Source organism: Poecilia reticulata, chromosome 14, assembly GCF_904066995.2.
Source record: "Poecilia reticulata chromosome 14, P_reticulata-male-v2, whole genome shotgun sequence".
Taxonomy (NCBI): Eukaryota; Metazoa; Chordata; class Actinopteri; order Cyprinodontiformes; family Poeciliidae; genus Poecilia; species Poecilia reticulata.
In genome coordinates, this window is record NC_088843.1 from 18960906 (window position 1) to 18983215 (window position 22310).

Sequence of the window (22310 nt, forward strand, 5' to 3'; positions counted from 1 at the left end):
CAGGGTTTATTTTTGCTGTGGTAATTTGCCATTGGCTCTATGGTTTAGTTTCAGAGGCCCACATCATTAATCATGGAGGGCATTACTGCAGTATAATTACACTTACTCTCAGTGAGCGCGCAACGTTTCCCCAAGTGCATGCTTCGTATCTCTGCTTATAATACAAGCAGTTTCATTAGCCAGAACTACATGGGAAGAAGCGAAGGGGCGTGCAGAATCCTCACACTTTCATGAAATCAGAGCTTGCTTTCCTGAGAGGTGCAGAAAAAAAACATTGAAGCTATAAAGAATCGCAATTCCTATTTCTGGGAGTTCTGACTCGATTCAAAATACTCATAAATAGATTTTGAAAAGCATAAAAGTTGTATATCTTTGCCGCTCACATTCCTTATATCACATTATACATTAGAAGGCTGTCTTTCCTTCTTGAATAATTCTTTGACATTTTTCTATTTAAGAAAAAGCCAGGCGGCTAAACTAACCTAATACTGTTAAGTTACAGAATTTTATGCACAAATTTAATTCTGTTTAAATATAAACGGATGGAATTTAATTCAGTATGGAAACTTTATAGAATTGTTTTAAATTTCTTTGTGGAGTATTTTCCTCTCGCCAATCACATAATTTAAACAGAATTCCTAGATCTTTTCAATAGAAAAATAAAACATTTATTCTGAATCAAATTGTGACCCCAAAATCCTAATCAAATCGCTAAACACTGACATATTCACATCTCTAGTTACCCTCTCATTGTCTACTTTAAAGAGTTCCTGGAGGCTAATGATAACTGATGTTGATAGAGCTTAAAACAAAAAGATGACATGGAGTCGAACCACAGACATTTCCTGAAACAATTGACTGTGTGTTTTGTCGGGGGTGGGGGGGAGTAGGGGTGCATGGGTGCATTAGAATCAGTGACAATGCTGTGTAACCCCGTTAGGATCATTATTCCACACAAAAAGCACCCCTGGGGTGTGTGACACATTTGTGAATGGCTTCTTCCGCGGGATTTAACGGGTTAACAGCAGACAAAGGGAGCTGGGATCATGTAGCCCAGCAGGGGAGACCCCAGTGGAAACACCAGGCTGCCTTATAATCCCCGCGCTGTCCCATCCCGGGTGCTTTTCCTGCAGTCACACATGACTGACAAGCCTGCACAACTTTAATCTGAAGAGCTGCTTGGTGGCTACAAAGGCTCATTGTCTCTGAATTACTTCAGTTTTATAGTTACAGATTTTTTTTTCTAAAATAGGACGGATGGGAACTTTAGCTGATTTTATCCACTGTACTGCAGTTTAACATGAGTATTGGGATGTGGCAGTGTAGTTGACAGTCAGATGCTCACAGTTCAGTTCTGGATATCATAGTGTGCAAGATTTTAAAATGATGGGAAACTTGATATTTTTTCAACATGCCTGAGAGTCTAGACTTTTTCTGTGTATTGGAAGTTAGTAGCTGCGTGTCTGTTAAGCAGCTGGCTGGCTACATGAGCAGGTTGACCAACTAATAAACAAGCAAATATCAGCTTTTTATACTTAAAGAACAAAAAACGTTTCTGCACAATAAGCTCTTGAAGTTTAGTGGGAGTCGGGTTGGTGTTTTTGCTGAAGTCTGCACGTCAAACCGACAAATGTTATGGATAACAATAATCAACACTGCTTTAGCAGATAGAGATAATTGTTGCTTTTCTTCTTTTCTTGTAAAATAGTAACCTTTTTACTATAACAACTTTAAAAAAAGCAATGCTGTTTTTTAAGTTGTTATGCTGAGAATGTCAAGCTGCCTCTGTCCGAGTCACAAATTGTTTGCTATTTTATTATCTTTGTTTAATATAATGCATTTCTCTCTTCATACATTGTTTTGAAATATGTAAATACCATATTTTCTGACCGAAAATGTTGGTATTTTTTCACATAATCACATAAATTTTGCAATGACTTAAACAAAAATGTATTTAGCACTACTCTGGGAAAATTTGTTGCAGTTTAAAACAGTATTTCAGCCCTAAGGTCAAAGTTTTGTGGTATCTGTAATTTTTATACTTGGGTCATAAATAAACATATTTTCCTGTGGGTTGCTTATAGCGATCTTTTACGAAGCTTTTAAAAATAACAAATACTGAATGACTAACCAAAAGTAACGGGTGTTATATTGTAAATAAGCAGTTAGAAATAGAAACATTTCGTCTTTGTAAATTAAAGAATTGAATGTAACTTGTGTCAAAAAAGTGACTTGGGAATGTTTCCTGTAACTGAATTTATTTTATAATCTCTTGTGTTTGTTTGTGCTTAGTTATTTAAATTTGCACGTTTCTATCTCATTTCTGCCATCTTTGCTTCGTGTTAAAATTTGCTGGCTTGCAGCTGCTCCTCTTTGTTCTGAGCACACGGAGCACTCAGACGGATCTCAGAATATCACTTACAAAACAAACTAATGTTCATTTTCGTTTGACGGCAGGGTCTATTAGCTCGCTGATGTACCTGGCGGTCACCTGTCTTACTGGCCGCAGCTGGAGGTGTTGAGATTTCACACCCTGTCACGTCAAACTGAGAGCACATCGCACATCGGCTCCCATAACCGTTTAAAAATCATCAAATCTGAATTCATCTCGTTTTGCTTGTGAGCTTCAGCCTATTGACTGCTACCTCGTAATTGAGTCTGATTGTTTTGCAAAGGCCTAATTATAGCAGTCATTTCTCCTTAGTCCTGCACTAATTTGCTAATTTCTAGTGTTCTCCTCCGCATTGTCAGACAATTGCTTTTGTAATGAGAGGTTGTGCTGAAGGATTGTCTTTTGGAAGGGATTTCACTGGGGTCACAGAGAAAAAGTGCCGTTATAATAACCGTCTACCCGGCCTCCGAAATGGCAAGTCATCCTCATCGTGGTCGATTACAATCTGCTCAGCAAGACGCAGTCTGAGCAAAATGATTTGCCCGTCGTGGGGCTTTCAGTTTCTTTGAAATTTACAGAGGTTTCTATGATCATATGCAGCCGAAAGGAACAATAAATGATCTCTTTGTTGGATACCATTACTGCTGTGGGTTTCAGCGATTAAAAAAAGGATTGATAATCCTGAGAGATTTGGGAGACTCAGACATGAAAGCGTCATTCCGTCTGTGCAGACTTAATGTTGAAATTAGTCTAACACAGAGACGTTGGCCTTGTTTTGTTCTGGAATGTTTTTCAAGTACAATAATGACAATAAAACTGTCAGTGTTAAAGTCCTGATTCTTTTTTTTCTAGTCAAAGCCTCTTTTTGACAAGAACCCCTCTCTGTTGTAAAATCAAAAACATGTTGCTGAATAGCTTGCTATTAGAAGACATGAAGTTTCTGTTGAACTGCTTAAACCTAATATTATTGACATCAGACATGGGCTGGCATGAGATTTTTCATTGGTATTATGATATTCACACTTGAATTATAAAGCTAATATATGCATACCACAGTTTATTTGCAACCTGTTGTTGCAAAATAATATGTTGTTTATTGCAGTTATAATAATTTTTTTAAAAATGCAGTTTTTACAATTTTATTTTGACACAAGAATATAAGTTATTGACTGACATCACTTCCTCATGCCTGCCTGTAGAAAGACTTTAAGCCACATGAACTGGCGATTTTGGTGTCAGTTTGGTACCAAGTAAATATAGGCTGACTTTAAAAAAATCATTATCATTGAATAATTTGGTGATTTGACTTCAGTTTTGTTCATTACAATTTTGATCAAATACAGGGCAAAGATTGTAGGTAAATATGGGTGTTTTTTTCATTAACTAACTATAATAGAAAGTAATAGTATCATTCCAATACACACTAAATAGGAATTTTTAAAAATATTTTTAAATTATTTTTTTCCCCTTCAATGGTTAATAATCAGCCATATTCATTTAAGGCTTGAGTTATGTATTTTTACATAAGTGTATAATTTTTGAGTTCCAGTAAGATTATTTTTTGCTGCCTGAATAGATAATAATAAAACTGCTTACAGCAGAATTACACAGATTGCATTTGAAAGAAAGCGGACGTATTGAGTGCAAACATTACAAAGGCATGAAATCCTGCTCTAAAATTTAAATGCAAGCTCTTGATATATGACCTTTAAATTCCTTCATATGTCCCGGCATGAGCTCAGTGAGGAAATTTGAGGAATTGGTGGACAAACGGGAGAGAAACGGTAAACAAGGTATCAGTTTCATCGTTCTAGTATTGATCCTTTACCAACCCTGCTCTCGATAGTATCGATATTTAGATCGATACGGCCAGCCCTAACGTGAGTTGTATAATGGAAAATTTTAAAATTGCAACTTTTCTAAACAAAGATTTACTGACAACCAGCCAACACCTGATTGATAATCCTGCTTTCAGTGGGAGCAACATCGTGTTGTTTCACTTCTTCATTTCTTACTTGATGACTTGTAATCTGATAACGGTGTGAATGCTGTTCTGGGCCTTTCACTTCTCCCTGGTTTTAGTCAAATTGCCTAATCAGCCTGTTATATCTCAGTGGTAGCAAAAGCTCAGGTTGTAATGCGAGTGGGATGCAGAGTAAAAGTTTCCTGGATGGAGGTGCCACACAATTTGAATCCATTTTAATTGCTGTTTGAATGAATTTAAAAGTGCTCAGGTCAATTAAGAAGATGCATTCTTCTGCCTGGGTGTAATGTCATATCCATCGATCCAAGGAGCCTACCTGATGCAGCCATGTGGAGGATATATTTATGTTTGTGAAACCCTGCCATTTGGAATTCATTAGCTATTGATCCTTTTTAGCGACGCTTACAGTAGGGTGGGACGGTGGCCTGGTCTGAAGCCGGGTAATCAATCTACAAACCTTTCTTTCCCCTTTCTTACTATAATGCATTGACATTTCAAACCCCTGCTATAATCCCTCTTTTGGTTCAGATGCAGGAATATTTTCCCCAAATGCATTTCTGATCAATTTTGGTATCAGAAATTCACCTTTCAGATTGGAACTTTTTTATTTTATTTTATTTTATTTTGGTTTGGTTGTCTCTACATAGCCTCTTCTTTTTCTCAACCCCCCCTGCCAGCTCTTTACTATCTGAAGCTCGCACTCCATCATCCCACCCTGCGCAGTGATTGGCTGAAAGGGAGCCATCTGTGGCCAATAGGGCGTGATGAAATCTCGGTGTTTAGTCTGGTGCTAGGCAGTGGCATTAACAGATAGGTGGGTCAGGCAAAGTCATCGCCCATGGATGGCAGTTTAGCTCTTAAAGCAACATCACATCAATTTAACAGTTCCCTGACAATACTTCTATTATCCTAAACAAGCCGAATTGGTTCTCCTGACAATAAACAAAAGGTCTGTTTAAAGACAGACTGCTCTGTGTGCTGAACCCCGAAATGCAGATTGAGAATCGTGGCATTTGAATTCTGTTGTTGTCCTACACTCGGATGACTGCCCTGTCTGTGCTGACAAATTAAAATGATCCTTGAGCTGGTAAAACATTTTGTTTTACAGAATTTGCACCATTTCATCTTGAAAAGAACAGTCACATTTCCTGTTTCAACTTAGGCTTCTACATCTATTCTATAAACCGGATGTACCCACATCCTTAAAAAGATCTTACATTTATCTAAAATTAAGGCCTTAAATTGTCTTAAATTCATGTTCCTACATCCTTAAAAAGATCTTATATTTATCTAAAATTAAGGCCATAAATTGTCTTAAATTCATATGAAAAAGATCAGTTAGCCTAAAATCTGCTAATCACAGGTATTACATTCTGTCTTGGCAAATATGCGTATTTTCTCGTTAACTATATGTTGTTGTTTTTTTACCATCACGACTTTTATGTCAGGCAGATATTTAAGCTACCATGTTGCACACAAACATCTTGCATTACGTGACTGGAGACGGATGATGCTACTGGCAACTAGCTGCTAATATATCCTTGCTGGCTAGTTAGCTAGCTTTGTTGCTTCAGCCATGTTTTAAGTGGAAATTGTTCGCCTGTTGCGTGAACAACGTTCATTTTCACCACTGACTCTCTGCTGTTGCCAACCATACGAATTGCATTCTGAACGTCTAAATTAAACTACCAGAACCTAAAAGCTGGACCTACACTGAAGTTTTTGGGAACTACAGTCCAGATATCAGGCATACAACAGCCAACAACCTAATAAACCTTGTCAAGTAAGTAAATGTAAACATATATGCTTACTGCCACATATTTCCATCATGATGTAAGTCTTAAATTAAATTCATAATGGCCTTAAAAAGTCTTATATTTGAGTTGGTGTAACCTGCAGAAACCTTGATTAAAGTCTTGTCAAGTAGTTAGGCTCTAGTTAGCTCTGCTGTTAAACCTCTGTCTGGTTTAAACTCTTGGCTTTTTTCCTGTCATGGCTGGAGAAGTGATGTCTCCTGTTTGGATGGGAAGAATAAAATAGCTCAAAAAGAAGTTCTAGGTTTTCCAAATTAATCAGTGCATGATTATGGAAAAGATCGAGAAAAAGGGGCCCTGTGTTTAATCTATCACATTATATGTTTGTTCTTTTTGGAAAAGAGTGCTAGGTTTTACTTTTCCTCTCATTTTTTTTGACATTTAACTTCTAAGTTTAACTTTGTGGTTTTGGTAACTACAGTACCTTGTGAAAGTCAAAACGTTTTTGCATTTCGTCATGATGGACCTTAAACCTTTTTGGGATTTTATGTGATAGAGCAACCCCTGTTTGAAGTGAAATAAAAATAGTTTTCAGCTGTTTACACAGTTTGGCATTTGAAAAGTGGCCATTATAAATTTAGGTCTGCATTTTGATTGGACAATTTGAACACTTGAACATAATTTGTAGTTTAGGCTGCAGCCTCTAAAATGTTTCCTCCCAGGATTATCTCCGCCCATCTTCACATCAACTCAGACTTGCTCCCCTTTCTCTGCTACTAGAAAAACTAAAGAACAAAAAACAAGCTCACCACCATTTTTAGCCTTGGAGATGATGTCTTCATAATCTGCAGTGTTGGGATGAAAGAATGAAGATGGCCGTCTTTCAGTAATGGCTTTTTTTAATGCCACATTTTATGAAGGAGTGAACAACGAATAGTTCTGTAACAACCTGCTAAAGCCAGAAACAGAACAGCTGCATTTAAAATGGTTTGCATAGATGACAGGGCCTGAAACAGAATATAATTTAACTTCTTCGTGTTACAAACATCACCACCACTAACAGCATTTGAGTTAAGACTTGGTGGGCGGAGTTTAATTGGCATAGCCTGAACGATTGGTTATTTGCCGAGATATTATTTCTGAACATTAAACTCAAAGTATCCGATTGTAGCTATGGTAACTCAGCAATGAAACTATGAAGGTTATTCTGTGCACTTTTACAAACTAATCTTGGCAGTTCTTTTAAATCTTAAACTTTAATGTACAGCCATTTCAAATGTTTTAATTTATCTGAAACTGGTAAATCAAATTTAATAGTATTCTAATTTTCTGTAATCAAATGTTATTATTCAGGGTCTGTGGTTTGTGTTAAAATTCAATCATTCCTGGGTGTGTTGGGGGTTTGCTTATTCCATAATAGGTTCTTCTCAGAGGTTTTTCTCATTTTTCTTCCATTTCACATAATGCACCAGTTTTGTTTAAGCCTATCACATAAAATCCACGTGGCTGACTTTAGGGTGTATACAAACACAACATTTTGAAAAAATTACATACTTCTCCTCAGCTTCTCATGTCTGTCCACTTCTAATTTGTTGTCTCATCCTCCTTGGCCTCTCCCTCCCCCTCTGACAAATGATATATTGCATTTTATAGATCGCTTCGTCCAGAAGTCTGTCTGTTTTTTGTTTTTTTTCCACCTCTGTCTGGTTCTCCATGGTATATGCTCTCCCTAAGGGGAGTTCTTTACCCCCCCAATTCTCATTTGAACTTTGACCCAGGCCTCCTGCCTTCCTGGATATGAAATGAGGCTCTTGGTGTGGGGATGTGCTGGAGCCGCTTTGGTTTGAGCCTGTTTAATGCCGTCTGCAGTAGATGAGGGGCTCAGGTGGCCGCAGCTTGGCCATCTTGCTTTGAGGTTTGTGGACAGTTTGGGTGTCAGAACGACGGCTTAATCAATTCAGTGAAGTTCAGATTATTATTCAACGTGGTAGAAAGGTTTTCTTCCTAAGGCAATCCAACCTTAACCAGCCACTACCAGTAAAAGGCTTATGTGATATTAACACAAATCTAATATTCTTACATTATTGTTCTCTAATCTTGTAGCGAAACAGATTCAAATTACAGGTGACGATAGAAAGTGTTCATAAAGGAATTGATTGCATCAAAGAGGCTGTGTGTTCTCTGTTGTCGCCATTTTCTGCAGGCTGATTACCAAAACATTACAGACAGTTAGAGCTGAGCAGGCACGGATATCTGAAATCATTTTACTGCATCACAGAAATGACCACCGCTCTTTTTAGCAAAGATTAGGGCTGTCACGATGCTAAATTTGAAACTCAATATTTATTCTGAAATACTTAATAAGTGATACAATTTTTACTGCGGTGGATTTTTTAAAGCATAAAAAGGCCTGAAAAATCTACTCAGTAATGGTATGACAGTGTTTTTATTGTCTTTGTAAGTAGATAAGTAGGAGGCAACTCAACAGCCACGTCGACAGAGAAGTGCCGCTGCTCTATAGAGAACACACTTAATGTCCTTAATGAAAATATGTACCTCTGATTCAGCTCAAAAAGTGAAAAACCGGGACCCTAACAGTGTAATAAAACAGTTCTGTTTTCTTCTCAATTATTTTCCAAATTAGGTTGTTGTTGTTTTTTACCAAATTCCACTTTTCCATTTTTAATTTTACCGATTTCCACTTTTCTATTCTAACCACATTTACTAACCCAAAATGTGTTCAACTATGAAATTAAAGCAGCTCAACAGATCCATGGCCAGATGTCCACATTTACTGTCATATATATAACAAACTGCAGTGGTTCAATAGAACAAGGTGTTAAAGTATTTTCCTGTCTTTTTTTTTTTATTATTATAAACTCAAACAAAAAGTGCAAAACTAAAAATCTGTTTTCACATTTCATGAAAATCTCCCTTTTTAAAAATGCTTTGGAGATGAAGACAACACCAAAATATGTCTGCAAACAGTAAAAGCTTTTCACGCTTCCATAGTGATCAGGACTTTTGTTAATTTTTATTTCTTCCATCTGTCCCAGACATCTCCAATAAAGCACACAACTGTTTTTGTGTTTAGCACTCATGTTCTCGCAGCCTTCTGTTTACGTTGCTTAACCAAAAATAAGTTGTTTTTTTCCCTCTAAAAGAATATCTGATTCAGCACATAGCAACAAAACCTTCCACAAAGTCTCTCCTCACTCCTCCTGATGTATTTGAATGTTGGAGAATTAGCAGGTGTGACCGGCTCCTGCTAGCTTGTGGCTTATTCATGTTTCTGAAGCGACTCATCACATGCATCCTTACGCCTCCAGTAGACCGTGTCCTGACAAAACTTATGGAAACGTTTTCCTAGCCCCGAGCTTTGCACTAAGCTTCACATATTTTAAATATTTGTTTTAATTTTTCTGTTTTTTTGAGAACGTCAATGTTTAAGAGAGTATTTCAACTACGGCTAACTGGTTTATTCTGTCTGTTTGGAGAGTTGAGCTGAGCTGATTTGGTTTGGTTACATGAAGTAAACTATAGAATAAACACATTATTAATTTAGTTTTGATGTGTGCATAAAAGTGATAGTTGGTGCTTCTTTATCTTAAACATTGTTTTTCAAAGTAGAATTTCTTGAACAGGTTTTTTTTTCTTGTTAGTGATTTAAAAAAAGCTGAACTATATTTTAACCAGTTGACTAGCAGTGAATGTGAAGTTGTGGCAAAACTGCTACTACTACTACTAATACATTTTATTTATAATGCCCTTTACATCTTGTGAGCTACAAAGGTCTAAAAACAAAACAAACAAAACTCTACAAACTCCGGTCACTCTGACATTTTCTCTATCGTCTCATTATTAAAAGTGTAGGAATAATATGATGGAAGATTTTAGCCATTTTAAAAGCATAAAATAGCTTTACACAACAATACAAAAGCCCTAATCTTTGCCATAATTCTTCTCTTTTAGTGCGAGAGGTTCACTCAGCATATATTCTTGTGTTGTCAAGTGTAACTCTGTAACTACTGTAACAGCTGATCTATAAAATCAACAGTGTAGAAACAAAAAGCAAAGAGCTTTTGTTAATTCACAAGACAATCATCCTCCATATTCTGGTTGTTAAACTGAAGCTTTAGTTAAATCAGACTTCCTGGCTTCCTTTGAAGGGGAGATTTAAGAGGAATGTAATACGTAGCTGAGAACCTAGTTTTTTCCACTTTCATCACTTACTGTACTTCAATGACTTATTTAAAACCCAATTCACTGTTTGTGTTGCTGAAACGTCGCATACGGCTGAGCTAAAGTGGGTAATAAAGCCTGTGGCTGTGAGCTTTATTGTATTCAACTTGATATATTTAAATCAAGAGGTGGAACACAGAGCCGTCGTTATCTCGTTGTGCGTCCTGTCTTGTATTTTAAAAACAAAGTGACATCTGCAGTAAAATCTTGAGCAACGAGCCTGGAGAGTTGACTCTGGAAGGTGTGGAGCATTCCAGCTCCGCACAACACTCCTCCGACTCAGTTAGCTGGGCAGCCTGGCAGACAGAGGTTGCCATGGCACCGCTTTGCACCGCTTTCCCCCCAGAAGGTGCCAGATTTAGGGAGTGGGGCAGGCTGGGCTAACATGTTGATTTAGACAAAAGATGTCTTTCCAGTGTCAGTAGAATGCTTAGTGGGAATGTTTTGGCTCTGTGGCAACAGATCAGGTGATGTTTTCAGTCGGGGTTATTTAGCGTTGCCAGGCAGGAGTCTGGTGGAAAGACATGGGAAGGAGAAGGGGAGAACTTTAACATGTGAGGCAAGAAAATTAGTTTTATCCTCTTTGGTCGTCTCTAATTTTTCTTTAGCGTCAGAGAAAATGGCAGACAGATCACCGCTGAACTATACTGTTAGTAACTCTCACGCTTTTGGCTCAGATTGAGTCTGCAGACGTGTTGCTTTATTGAAACTGACAGAAAACTTCAACGGAGAGGTCTCACTTCAGACTTTCCTTTGGTGCACTGCAGCTGCAGGAATATTCAGCAGCTTGTGGCGCTTTGGCAGCGCCACAGTTAATGTTAGCTGGCCGTAGCATGCTTGATTACACTGGCATCTCTCTCAAGCTCTGCTCTCCCCTCACTGCTATCTGCGGTCTTGGCTAAGTCAAGCTAACCTCTCCCCACATTGCATTTGGCCAGCAACGAGACTACTGTGGCGTTCTGCAGCCTACTTTGGAATAATGACATGCAACACCACCATGCTGGTTATTATTATTATTATTAATTCACTCTGCCAAGGAGATTCTGAGGTTAAGAAGATTTTGTCTGATATTTCTTTGGGGAAATTCCTGTAAAAGTGGGATTTGGATTGGTTTAGAGATGGGTGGAAATCCAGGATTCGTTTTTTGTTTTTTTTCTTCAGCCTCGGAGGAGGTACGCATCATCATATTTAACTGCTGAGAAGTGCATCGTTTCTAAGCCGAGGCACGGCAACTCGAGAGTGTTCTGTAATTTGTGTTTAAATGCTTTTTTTCCCCATGTAGATCGGATGCCAGAACAGTTCCCGGCAGATTTCGTCATGTGATATTTTAGTTTTTCACCAGGACACTCCTCATAGAGTTCTCAGGCACTGCGGGCTTTTGGTTCAGGATTAAAACTGTAGATATTCAGCAGGAGAGGCCTACGGTTGTGTTCTGTTGTGTGGTATCTAAAAACAACTTTTTTCTCTCCTTTTTTTTAGGGCGGTGAACTTCCGATTTGTCTCAGCAGAAAGCCCTTGCCCAGTACACTTTCATGGGTAAGTCAGCCCAGTCCTCTCTCCATCTGTTTGATGAACTTTGATTGTCTGTGTTGACTTTTAAGGAATTGTTCCAGAACTGTGTGAACGCTAAAGAGAAGAGTTGCTGCCAAAACACCCTCTAGCACATTCGGCCAGAAATGTTTTTGTAATGACGTTATTTAGTGTCACATCAGTACGCTAGCCTTTTGCCCAGTTATGTTGGTACTTTGCCCATGACCATTTGGCACAAACCCGTAGATCCGATCTTGTGGCAAATCTAACAGCACAAGCTCGCTTCTGTGGGTCTTTGTCACTGTGGTGTGAACATCGTCCTTTGACTTTTTGTTTGTTTTTTGTTTCACATAACAAACTGTAATGCTTGGTTGTCTTAGCTTTGTAGAAGATGGAGATGCACCGTGTGTTTTTACAAAGCTGCCTATTCAGAGTCCTCTGATTTCAGTATCTCTATGGAAATTATAAGAAGATATAAAATAACGACATACCCAATGTACCTTGAGTGGTCATTAATTATTTATATTTGGAGCAGAGAGTGTGAGAGAGCAAATGTTACAAAACAGGATTCATTGAACATTTACCAACAAATAACAGAGCTTGTATTTTAAATTATTAGTACTCAAATTAGCAATTAGCAGAGGTAGCATAGTTGACATTAATAAAGCATTAATCTTTGTGAGTAATTCTGAGCTTTCCAAAAGAGTTTCACACACATTTCTTTTAAGTCTTCATCTCTTTCACACTCTTTCGCAATTATTTCAACAGTTTTCTTTTAAATAGCTTCTAACTTCCTTTGTAAACATCTCAGTGAAGCTGAAAATGGCTAACTCTCCTCACTTTATAACAACACACCAAACAGCATTGTCGTCTTCTCAACTCTGTAGCATTTATGTGTGGTGCTTTCACTGACCAGAAAACATGTCCGGTCTGTGAATCGGGTCAGATCGGGGTGAAAAATGATCCCGGATCTCCAGCTGAATTCTCGGTGCATCTCCAGTTCTAGATCAAGAGTCTGCAACCTTTTCAAACCAAAAATGCATTTTTTGCCCTCAGTCTGGCTACATGAGACAAGTTTAGAGCTGCAACTGTTAAACACATTTTCATAAATATCTACATGAAATTTGTCATAAAAAAAACTATTTTATTTCTACTTATAGGTTTTACGATAGAGGAAAATATAAAACTTAAGCAACAAAAGGATGGATAAATATTATTCTATGTGATGTTAATGTTTGTGGAAAATTAAAAAAAAATACACATAGCTCCTAACCCAATAAAAAGTCAAGTACATTTTTTTATAATCTATTTTTTATGTGATATTGTTGTGGAAACTGAATGCAAAAATCTAAAATCTGATAATATCTGCTTTTAAAACTATCTGTTGGTTCTTTATTAGTTTTGGCCAAAGCAAAATATCCCCTTTCAGTTCCAGGTCTGCAGGTTGCAGACACTTGATCTAGAACGTTCCCTGTGCTTAAGCATACAATTTGACGATGCTAAAAATTAAAATAGAACAGAAAACAAATCAGTTTTTGTTGCATTTAGGGAGGAGGGACCCTTGTTGAAAATGTGTACATCCGGGTTGAGGTAGTAGGTTGTATGGTTTAGAATGATACCCTGGGAGTTAACTGTACAACCTTCTAGCTTTCCTTGGAGTACATGTATGACATCAACATGCTTAAACATCTAGGAGTGGCTCTTATAAACGTTTAATAAAACTGGAATGTTTGCCCATCTGTGCATTTCATGTTGAAGGATCAGCTTTAAATGTGATCTACCGCATGATGCTCAAAACTTTTAATCAATATTTCGTCTACATGTTTATATGCTGTCATATCAGACATTACGCATCAGTTGCACTGGCCTGTAAATATGCAGAATAAAAACATTACGTAAGAACAAAATAGGTCCCGTTTTATGTAGAGGTGCACCAATCTGATATTAATATCTTTATCGGTCCTGATATTGAAAAAAATTCTATATTGAGTATCGGTGACAATGTGTCCAATGAATATGAGTGGATCTATTCAGTCTAACTCTACGCTTTGTGCTCTGAGCAACGTCATGCTTTATTAGTTACTATACATTATATTTAGAGTTCTTAAGGTTTGCCGCAGTTTATCCTTGACAAAGGTAGTCAACCTTTTGTTTTTGTCAGCTTTGGTTTCTTTATTATTTATTTTGGTTTGGCTGTTTTACTGCTACCTTCACTGACTGAATAAATAAAAAATTGTGTTGTTTCTACATGCTTGACCAAGCTTGTGAAGCTATCGGGGTAATAAATGTGATGTTCTCAAATAAATTTGTAAAACAGTTATTTTAAGTCTTTGTTTAAAACGTCTCAGATTTCTGTATTGGAAGTAAAACAAAAAGTGGATCGGTGCATCCCTGGTTTTATGCTTTAAAGTGAGATTTCTTTTAAAAATGTCTAAAATTACACCAATTTTAAAAACTATAAAAAAAGAAACCATATGCACTATATACACTACACATAATGTGTTGTTTTAGCCAGTAAGGTGTTTATATCCTCCTGAACAGTTGACAATTTTTCCTCAGTGATCAAACTGGATGCTGCTTCATCTGTTTATGTTTCCTCTGTGCCTGGTGATGCATTGTCCACAGTTCTGTACGATGACCATTTGCGATATGGGATCTGGTTTCAGGCTGAAGCTTGCATCTCTGTTTACTGCGGACGTGAACGCGGTGCGGCTGCCCGAGACTTCATCTCGACCACGGCCGCTTGTAAAATGACTCCGAAGCGGCACGCCGGAGAAAAATGGCTTGAAATGGTTTCTCTTCAGGGTGACTTGATCTGAAATGCAGCCTGTGCAGAGTGCTGGTTGTAATTTCTGCTGTAGTTCTTTATCATTGTGACAGAGTATTTTCACTTTGATGGATGGCGGTGTTTTCGCTATGTCTGGGGCCGCCGCTGACTGGACCGACTCGCTTAAAACTTTGTCATTTAAACAATTAGGTCAGGTTTCAAGTGGATGACTTTGCATCATTTTTTTTGTGGTTGTTTGATGATCGCTTGGAACTGATTTGGCTTTATGTTAGTTGAAATTCAGCCCTTGATTTTATCAACAGTATTCTCCTAATGGCTAGTGTTGAAATGTACTCTAAGTGAAAGGATAAATCAAACACAAAGAACCCTCAACGCAGCCCTCTGTTTCCTATTAGTGCAGATACTAAGCACAATGAAGCAGAGATCTTTGGGTCATCAGCAATGACAGTTAGCAATACCAACAGTTTCAACCTGAATCAGCCTCAGATTGTCATCCCAGGCTTTGTCATTAAACCGGTTTCCGTGTGGGAATACGATCCTGGTGAATTCCCAGAAACCCTAGAAGCCCTTTTTATCCTGGATTTTTTCAACATCCCTGTCAGGAAGCTTTGCCTCCTCAGTCACCTAAACATCATCCGGCTTCTCGCTTACAAAAAAAAAAAAAACGGTCAGGAGCAACTTCAAAAAACCCGGCTACTACCACGCGCAAAGTGCAGAAGGTAATATTTCCTTCAAAAGCTAATGTTGTGGCATTATTTCATCACAGATTATTTCAAAGATGGAAACATCTCTCATCTTTAGCAGAGCAGAAAGAGACTCAAGCTGGGCCTTGCCAGTGTTTATTTTAAGACCTGCAATTACTTTTCATCTTTCTTCACCTCTGGACCTCAATGGCTCCTCCAGATGTGTGGAGGGAGGCTTTGCTGCTGCGAATCGTGCTGCCTCAGCACTCCCCTGTCCAGCTGCTCCGACAGCTCGGCTTAAGGCCGTCGGGTCCAGCTGCGCCCACATTTAGGGTTTGGTTAAACAGATAAATTATAGGGATTGATAGGAACTACTTAAGCTTGGTGCGTTGAATAGCTGCAGTGTTTCTATTTTCTTCCAGCCTGCACTGCCATAACAGTTGGATGACAGAGAAAAAAAGATTGTTTTAATCATCTTCAGCTTGGCTCCAAACTAGCTTGTTATTAACTCCATTTCTAAATAGTCTTGAAAAGCCTGAAAATGTTACATATTCAGTCTGCATAAGTATTAAGAATAAATGAAAATATGTTTGACTTTTCCCTTATTCATTTATAAAAATAATTTAATAAAAGGGAAAAATGTCTGAAAATTGATTTATTTAAATGAAGCTCTATGCTTTCATTGGCAACAGCACAAATCAACAAGTTATTGATGTTTTTGAGTTATTCACCAAACCCTTAGATAAATGTACACTACTTAAAAAATCAACAAAGCGCAAAATCACCCTAATAAATCAGGACTGTAGTCTGGTTCTGTGTTGTCGGGACTTTAGACAATGGATTTATTTATGATCCAGAAATGAAAGGATCAGATCACAAACTGCTCTAAAGAATATGCATTTAAGGGGTTTAAAAAAAATCACGAATACGCTTTGATTTCATATTTTAAAACATCTTCAGTATGTGCAGATTTTCTTTCGTAGGTTTCACATTCAGTTTTTACCTTTTTTATTCAATTCTATGTTTCAGGGTGAATTGTGCTTGCAGCAGTCATTGCTCTGTGTTGTAGTTCTGTCAAAGGAACTAGGATGTTGTTACACTGTGGCCAAACTACAAGGCTCTTGATGCAGCGTTGCTAACAGCGCCGTTGGAAGACATTTTTCGCACAACGTTTTACACACACCCACAAAAGAAATCTCTACATGAAACCGTCTTACTGTGTTTTTGATTGGGGGTTTTTGATTGGATTAGATTTTTTTGTTATTTAATCCACTACTGATTCCATTAGAAGGTCCCTCTTAAAGAAATTGGCTGAATTTGCCAATGTCTGTTATAATGCTTACTGTGCAGACCTCTGTGTAAAACCTGTCTATTAAGTAAGTAAGCTGTTATTCTTTGGTATCACGCACTTGTTTTGAACAGCTATGCCCAAACCTGATTCATATGCCTCTCAGATAGAGACTAAAAGTGATTTACAGTCACCAGGTCCTGTCTTCATGTCTGCGTTTATCTATAGTCGCTCCATTTCTGCCATCTTAGTAACTTTGTCGCTATATTTAACAAATTTTCAGACAACAAAATCTGTCGACAGGTCAGGCTATTCTTATTGGTGCTGACCAATAATATTGTCTGATAACCAAAAGGTGATGAGACAATATACAAGGCAGGTTTTTTTTTTAGATTTCTTGTTAAAATTTAAAAACAGCATGTTGAAAATAATTGATAACCTCCTCGGTAATCAGAAGAGAATCCTGCACTGGCATTCCAGTAATCACAGCTTTTACATAATTCAAGTTTTCTCTTTGTTATTATTACGTCCTGCAACAAAGAACACACTGATGAGATCAAAACTTTAAATTTAAATCTACCAATCATATGAACACGTTTTGGTTTAACTCATAAATTAAAATACTATGCTGAAAAAGTCATAAATATGACCTATTGAGACTGGTTAGTGTATGACAACTCGTAGGTGTTCAGATCCAGATGCTAGTAGGTTTAGCATTGTGCTAATTGATGAGTTGAAGAACAAGTATATAATAAAAGTGAAACAAGGAAATGTTTTACACCCAGAATGTTCTCACATTGGCTTGAAATTGAACTTTTGTAGGAACACTGTAAGCTAGACTTCTTATTCTGGAAACAGTAAAAGTAGCTTTCACTACTGTAATTTATTAAATCAAAACTTGTTCCTGCAACTGTTCATCATATTAACAGATGCAAAAAGGAAAACCTTACTGCTATCTATTTTAAAAATCCCCAAAACATTCTTGTCCTCTGAGTCTTTCCAGCTAAAGTGACAGAGACTCAGAAACAGTAGTTAGGAAAACAGAAAACTGATCTCCCGATACACCAACTTCTGCATTTCAACAGATGAAGTACTCTTTTATACGTGTTCTAACTTGAGTTTTCAGGGACATCCACATATTCTTTAGGGAGTACCTTACAGAGATTAAAAAAAAAAAAAATTCAAAGTCATCCGGTTACCACATTCGGTTTAGAGAGCGGTGATTGGCCTCTCACGCTGGACGTCATAGACGGGAGAAAACCTTGGTAACAAATCGGCCCAGATCAGAACGCTGACATTTCTGGCCAGAGCGGCCCTTCGGCTCAACCGACTCACAAAATCTCTCTCTCCTTGTAAAATCGAGCCGCTCGCCTGCTCTGTTTCTTCCCGAGGAAGCGTAGCCCCTCGGTGTGGTCTGGTTAATGGCAAATGAATAATCATAACACAGCGATGGCAGACGGGGCTGTCATCGATCTGTCTGGAGACGGCCCCTCTCCGCCTGCTGCATCAGCCACTCTCCCCCTATTGATACGCTCTTGCCCCTTGACCCCTGGGACAGATCAATAGCATCGATTGGAGAAGGGCAGGGACAAGGGCAGGATCTGCTGACTGGTCCGACAGCTAGTGTGACAAGACATGATCGTCATTAATGTCCCGCTGGCTGGCTGGCTGGCTGGCGAGGCGAGGCGCTGTGCATCACATATTTCCTCCCCGTCGCCTCCCTCACCGCTAATGTTCTCAGTGACCAGACTGCACGCAGAGTGTTGGGGGGGCATGGACTGTAGAAAAGCAAATGTGTGAGCTGAGTGATGTCTCTGGTCTCTTTAAATCAAGAATCTGTTTGTGTACGGGTTTATGGTTGTGGACTCGTTTCCTCTCTGGCGAATTGCGTGTTCAGTCTGCAGCTGAAACAAAACGGGGGGTTGGGAGTTCAGGGGGGGTGGTTGGTGTTTGTCTGAGCGGCGCTGGATGAGGAGGGGCGAGATGCGGCGACTATCCCAGACTTCACAGTGACACGGCTGTAATGGAGCTGATTGATCACCTGTATTGCCGCCTGCCGGCCCCGCTGGCTTTAGCATACCACCAACTCCCAACCAACCCCCTCCGCTCAGTCTCTGCGTCACCGCGCCAACCATCCCCCCTATAGACTTCAACCTGGCCACGGTTTTGACATTGGCTCCAGGATTTTACTTCTTTACATCCTGGGTGCATAACTTGACGTGCCTCATTGTTTTTCTGCAAGATGGAAGCGCGACAAATCTTTTGTTATGTTTAAAAATATATAAATATTTTCCAGTTCGGACAGCAGATTTCCATTTGAATTAATAATCAATCAATGATAACATTTGCAGATCTCTCCCTCTCGCCCTTTATGTGGATCAGGGTCATAACCCTAATCTATCTAAGGGTCCTGAAAGTGATTAAGCTCTGAGAATAGGACAAGCTGCCAAGGGCAAATCTGGTGTGAGGGAAGGGCAGCTAGGAAAATAGCCTTTTTAACATCTTTCCAACTGCTTGTATTTATATCATTACTACATATACCAATTTATAGTTTGTTTGTTTGTTTGTTTGTTTGTTTGTTTTGACAGCTGACCTTTCAATTCAGATTTTTCTTTTCTAGGGACTTTCACAGAAAACATTGCTGTAGCTTTCATGATGGAGTTAGGAAAATAAAGGAATTAAAGGATCATCACATTTATGCATTAAATCTATCTGTATCCAAGCTTTATCTGCTCTTTATTAATCTAAAACAATAGGGTATGCTGTTAGTAAACATGTTTAATGTAACTATTTATTTTATCACTGTATCTTCTAAGAAAAGGCCAGTTTTAAGTGTTGAAGCATTGGAAAGCTCCAGCTTTTTGAAGTTTGGATGCCAGGTATCGTCCAGGTGGGTTAAACAACGCCTGGACATCAGCAAACAAAAACAGAAAAGTCATTTTTTGTTCTGTTTTGATCAATTTTGAAGCACAAAGAGAAAAGACTTCATTCTACAGTTTGGCTTTATTTTCCAGTCCATACCATCAACACTCAATGCATAGTTATGCAAAAATAAAGAAGAAAAACCCAGGCGAGGTCAAAAATGTTCTAGTTTTGCTGTGTTTCAAATTTAATAACTGCATAATAATTATTGTTAAAACATTTTAAAATTTTGCTTGATATCTTTACAGATAAATCAACCTTTTGCATGTACACCAAAGCATCCAAGAACAGTAGTAGATTTAATTTTGCCATGCTTTTTCAAGTGTTTTTGGAAATTTTAGTCCCGCAAGTTAACAGGTTAAATTTTGAAATTCATTAAATGTACATTCGTAAAATAAATGTTTAATGAATAGAATGTATCAGTTTTGCCTACCAATTATACATCAGAACCGGTCAAGAGAAAGTCGATAGAGTCCATATTCTAGAATAAAAATTATTCAAAATTGAAGCAGCTTTTTGATAATTATGCAAAATATATGTCTGAAGATAAAGCAGACTCTTGGTAACAAAGGTGACACCAAAAAAGACTTTAGCATAGATCTTTAGAAAAAAGTTTGAGCTGTTTAAGTTTAAGTTTTATCTCCGTAGCTCAAATGTGTATTGCTTTTATGACTAGGGCTGCAACTAATAAGTATTTTAGTAATCATTTATGCTGTTCATTATTTTTTTTTAAATTGGCACATTCTGTGGATTTTCCATTTAACCATTTTATTTCGTATGAAAAAAATACAATATTTGAAATAATTTAAAAGATGCAAATAAACAAAATTATTTCTTTTTTAAACAAGAAAATCAACATTTCCAAAAATGCAACAACATAGCATTCATTTAGTTAACGTTGATCAATTGTAGCAAAAGATGCACGTGCAGGTAAAAAAAAAAAAGTGTAATAGCGAATGATTTTTTTTTTCTTTCTTACAGGTGAAGCTAAAACTGCCACTTGAAGTGACTTCACTGTTCTTTCAGCAAATTATCGGGTTTTTTTTGTTTGTTTGTTTTTTACCAAATCACTGAACGGCTTGTCACAAAAATATCGACCTTCCAGACCACTCAAGTCTTCTGGTTCTGCTCTGCAGCCCCAGAACCAGAACCAGACCTGGAGAAGCAGCATTCAGCTTCTATGCACCTCATATAAGGAATAAACCTCCAGAAAACTGCAGAACCGCAAAAACACAGATTCCTTTAAATCACGACTCAAAACCCACCTGTTCAAAGTTGCTTTCGTAAGCAGAACATTGATCAGCGTATTTGATGTGTAGCAGCTTGATGATTTCGATGTTGGCATTTGATAAATTGTAATGTTTCTTGCTGGTTTCGTAGTTGGTGGCTGTAGCATGTTCTTATGTTGTAAAGCACTTTGAACTGCCTTGTTGCTGAAATATGCTATACAAATAAAACTGACGTTCGAGTCTGTTAACTAAAGTTAGCGATTAATCAATTACTAAAACAATTGACAATTATTTCCATAATTGATTCACTGTGATTAATTTGATTAATCGTTTCATGTTTATTGAAGTAGCAGCAATATGGAGGGGTTTGCCTGCAGATGAGCGAATCTGACTTTGCAAGTCCTCTAAAGTGCAAAGAGAAAACTCTTGGCTGTTGGACAGAAGGCTGACCGAAGTGCCGTTTTCCAGCCGCAGACACAATATTGTGACAATACCTCTTGTGGTGACCGTGTCACCGTCTGAATGTGTCGTCTCCGTCGGTCTCAAGTGACCAGTAATGCTGGTTGTGCGGCGGTTGTCCGTCGTTGGCGTCCAGGCGTGTGTTTTGTTTGTGATGGCACTGTCCGTTCCAGTGCAACTCCTTCCATTCACGGACAGTTCACTGCAGTGTGTGTGTGCGTGCATGTGTTTGTGTGTGCTGCTGGAAGAAGGAAAAATTGATCAGCACACAGGGAGGAACGTGTTCACCAGCAAAGGCTGGATGGAGGGAGTGTGTGTGAGTGTGTGTGGGAGAGAGAAAGAGGGGAGAGATAGAGCGCGGGCTGTCGCTGCAGACTCCTGCTGCAGTATCTCACTTTGGGCAAGCAGCTGCAGACAAGCGAGACAAGCAGACAGGTACAGACCTGGCGGGATGGGAGGGGACGGGCGTGGGCTGAGCGTGTGGGGAGGGGTGTGTGTGCGTGTTGGGGTGGGATTGGGGGGGCAGCAGAGGCAGGGCTCAGGACGCAGGGGGTCAGGCTGGATGGAGCGATGTTTCTGGCTGTTTGTTTTTGTTTGTCGGCGTCGTGTTGCAGGGTAGAAGGAAGGAGTGAAGAACACCAGCTCAGGGTGTCACGACATGGCTGATGTCCTCCTCTGCTCCCCCACTGTCTGGCATGGTGGTGGGGGGGGAGGAGGAGTTGTGGTGGGAGAGGGAGGGCTAGGATGCTGAGATGGAGCTGACAGTGCAAACGGATGAGAAGGACGAAAGGTGGGGGTGAGTCGAGGGGACGGGTTGTCCCACGCCTTTGACCTGCGTCTGGCTGCAGCTTCCCACGAACCCCCCACAGACCCCCTCTGCATCTCTTTCTTTCACACCTTCTTCCCCCGCTGCCCTTTTCCAGCCTCCATCCCTCCTCATCCTCAGCACCGAGGCGGACAACAAAAGGATTCGGCAGCAGACGGAGGAAGGAGCGCTGCGCGTCAGGTGGATCGGAAGCCTCCACTCTGCCTGACGCTC

At 38.9% G+C, this 22310-nt stretch overlaps 1 long non-coding RNA gene across 1 annotated transcript in view; it reads left to right on the plus strand.

The window, feature by feature from the left end:
• The window catches only part of LOC145554835 (uncharacterized), a 52561-nt gene that overhangs the window by 22547 nt on the left and 7704 nt on the right, over positions 1-22310 (plus strand). The window contains exon 2 of the long non-coding RNA XR_014090848.1: positions 11852-11908. This is a non-coding gene — a long non-coding RNA (uncharacterized LOC145554835). The remainder of the gene's footprint in view (positions 1-11851; positions 11909-22310) is intronic.